General features: G+C 52.6%; 1 long non-coding RNA gene across 2 annotated transcripts; it reads left to right on the forward strand.

Moving 5' to 3' along the window:
• Window positions 1-2,026: 2,026 nt before the first annotated feature.
• Window positions 2,027-3,260, forward strand: LOC123065409 (uncharacterized). Of its 2 annotated transcripts, none has more exons than XR_006431027.1 (2): window positions 2,027-2,738; window positions 2,845-3,260. It is a non-coding gene; the product is annotated as an uncharacterized lncRNA (long non-coding RNA). The 2 variants fall into 2 exon arrangements; XR_006431026.1 differs by having other exon boundaries at window positions 2,861-3,260.
• Window positions 3,261-3,585: the final 325 nt, after the last annotated feature.

A 3,585-nucleotide genomic window follows, 5' to 3' on the forward strand; every position in this document is an offset into this window, starting at 1 on the left:
TCCATCAGTGGCCCTACACTCTTGTCCGTCTGCCATGCTATACTACTGGGCTGTGATCACTTTGGGAGGTGATCACGGGCGTATACTATATACTTTACACAGTTACATTACCTGTGATACTGTTCGGAGATGGGGGCTGAAGGGGCAGGTGGCTCCATCCCGGTAGAGGTGGGCCTGGGTTCCCGACGGCCCCCGACTATTACTTTGTGGCGGAGCGGCAGGGCAGGTTGAGACCACCTAGGAGACAGGTGGGCCTGGCCCTGTTCGGCGTTCGCGGATACTTAACACGCTTAACGAGATCTTGGTATTTGATCTGAGTCGGCTACGAGCCTATACGCACTAACCATCTACGCGGGAGTAGTTATGGGTATCCCGGCGTCGTGGTATCAGCCGAAGCCTTCTTGACGTCAGCGACTGAGTGGCGCGCGCCGGGTTGGACTGCGTTAACGCAACTTCCTTTGTAATGGAGGTTGCTAGGTCTGCTCACCGGCCGCGTACGCAACGTGCAGGTGTGCAATGGGCGATGGGCCCAGACCCCTGCGCGCATAGGATTTAGACCGGCGTGCTGACCTCTCTGTTGTGCCTAGGTGGGGCTGCGACGTGTTGATCTTCCGAGGCCGGGCATGACCCAGGAAAGTGTGTCCGGCCAAATGGGATCGAGCGTGTTGGGTTATGTGGTGCACCCCTGCAGGGAAGTTAATCTATTCGAATAGCCGTGATCTTCGGTAACAGGACGACTTGGAGTTGTACCTTGACCTTATGACAACTAGAACCGGATACTTAATAAAACACACCCTTCCAAGTGCCAGATACAACCGGTGGTCGCTCTACCTCAGGGATATGAGGAGGGGATCGCCGGGTAGGATTATGCTATGAGATGCTATTTGGAGATGCTACTTGGAGATGCTACTTGGAGGACTTCAATCTACTCTCTTCTACTTGATGCAAGACGGTGGCTGCGAGAAGCGTAGTCTTCGACAGGATTAGTTATCCCCCTCTTATTCTGGCATTCTGCAGTTCAGTCCACTGATATGGCCTCCTTACACATATACCCATGCATATGTAGTGTAGTTCCTTGCTTGCGAGTACTTTGGATGAGTACTCACGGTTGCTTTCTCCCCCCTTTTTCCCCTTTCCTTTCTTTCTGGTTGTCGCAACCAGATGCTGGAGTCCAGGAGCCAGACGCCACCGTCGACGACGACCCCTACTACACTGGAGGTGCCTACTACTACGTGCTGCCCGCTGACGACGACCTGGAGTAGTTTAGGAGGATCCCAGGCAGGAGGCCTGCGCCTCTTTCGATCTGTATCCCAGTTTGTGCTAGCCTTCTTAAGGCAAACTTGTTTAACTTATGTCTGTACTCAGATATTGTTGCTTCCGCTGACTCGTCTATGATCGAGCACTTGTATTCGAGCCCTCGAGGCCCCTGGCTTGTATTATGATGCTTGTATGACTTATTTATATTTTAGAGTTGTGTTGTGATATCTTCCCGTGAGTCCCTGATCTTGATCGTACACGTTTGCGTGCACGATTAGTGTACGATTGAATCGGGGGCGTCACAAATAGGAGCAACATTATCTGGGAGAGATACTTTTTTTACCTCTATTCTTTCTTCTTTTCTTCTTCTTCACCACATCATGTGTGGGTTTAATTAACTTTTTTGAGCTTCTTATTGATGAGATTGGTTGAATAAGGAGCTCCTCCTCGTCACCTATTTCATCATGAGAGACAATAGGAGGGAAAGTGGAAATCTTTGCCCTTTCATTAGTATTCCTTTTATATTCTATTGGTTTCCCCATCTTTCTATAGTTGACAATATAGGCATTCTCATTGCAATTTACCATGCAAAACATATATATTCTGCTAACACCCTTAATAGTCTAATTCTGCTAACAATGTGCTTATTCTGCTAACACCTTCACCCCCCGTCATGCCTACCAGACCCGAAACGGGAAAAAAGAAAAGAGTCAACCAAACCCCACGACACCACCCCTCACTTCCCGTGCCCAACCCCCTCCCTCCCACCTTCTTCCTCCCCACTTACTCCCAGCTCCCCTCCACCTTCCACTGCCGGCGCCGCCCCAGCGCCCGGCCAACTCCCTCCCCCGCGGTGGCCGGCGAGCTGCCCATCTTCAGTGCACCTTGCCGGCGCCCCGTCCTCCCTCCCCGCACCTTGCCCCCGTGCACACGCCCCCCGCTCCACATCTCCCCGCCACCGGACCACTTCGAACGACAGCGGCCCCCATCCCGCGTAGGATGGCGCCGGGTCCGGTGCGTTGCCATCCTTCCGTGCAGCCTCAACCCGCCCACACGCTGCCCCACCCCGTTCCAGCCGCACGCCACCCGACCTCGCCCCTGTAGCACGCCGCCCCCACCCGCCCCGGCTGCGCCCCTAAAGCACGCCACCCCCACCCACCCCGGCCGCGCGTCGCCCCCACCTGACCGGCCGTCTTCCAGAGGCTCGACGACTTCCACCGTGCCCCGCCCCGGCGAACCACCTTCCTCCCCGCCTTCTCGAGCTAGCATCGGATCCATCGATCCCGGTAGGGAGCCGTCCTTGATCTACCTGCCAGATCCTGCCTCTGCTCATCTCCCCCGTGCCAGATGCAGCTCGGTTTGGTGGGCACCACTGTCCTCCCATGGACGTGTGTGCAGTGCAGTCCGGCGGCGGGGGTAGCCATCTCCTCTCACGCTTCCAGCAGCATCAGGAGGAGGATTGTGGTGAAATGTTCTCCCAGGTCCAATTTGTGTGATGTTCCTGCATTTGTGTGCAATTTCGGTGATGGCCTTCATGCCCAGGTCCAATTTTTCATTGTTGTTATCCACTAACGGCAAGCAGTGCAGCTTGCTATCGTTGCAGGTCAGTTGGGCATCGGTGCAGTACGCAATCACTTGAGAGGACGATTGGCACGCACTTCGGTTTCAGCCGTGCGACACTGCAGTATGGACGTGCGCGGCAGGAGGTTCGTTGCTGCAGTTTACTTGGTGTTGGCAGGAGGTTCTCCAGCTGGCCGATGTAGTTTACCTGGTATAGTTCGGCCGGCTGATGGTTGCGGTTAAAAGGAAAATTGTGTGGAGTCCACTTTCTTTGGGATGAAAAAAATAAGTGCAAATGTGGTTTACTAATTATTTTCTCAGGGTTCACTTAACTATATTTTGTGTGATGAGAGACGCTCCGACGTTTGATGTAGTTAGCTAAACCCTGAGAAAAGTTATATGGACTCGTTTGAAAATTGTTTACCAAAGAAGTTCATTTCGAATTGTGTTGCGGCTCATTTCTCTCGACCATGCGGTTCGCTTCTTTGCACGTGTACAGCTCGCCAATGTGGAAATCCAAAACTCCAAACAGAAAAAAGAAAGAAGGAAATGAAGTGCAAAGATATGTTAAATGAAAAACGGTAGAGAAACGACAAAAAGGTAATGCCGTTCACTTGGCCATTTGATGCAGTACGGTTTTCTAACTAAAGCAGTGCGGTCGGGTGTCTGATGTTGTTCATGTTGCAAGTGATCATTTGATGCAGTGCGATTTTCTAACTGAAGCAGTGCGGTCGGGTGTCTGATGTTGCTCAACTTGTGAATGCAAAG

The sequence above is a fragment of the Triticum aestivum genome, chromosome 3B (genome assembly GCF_018294505.1).
Source record: "Triticum aestivum cultivar Chinese Spring chromosome 3B, IWGSC CS RefSeq v2.1, whole genome shotgun sequence".
Taxonomy (NCBI): Eukaryota; Viridiplantae; Streptophyta; class Magnoliopsida; order Poales; family Poaceae; genus Triticum; species Triticum aestivum.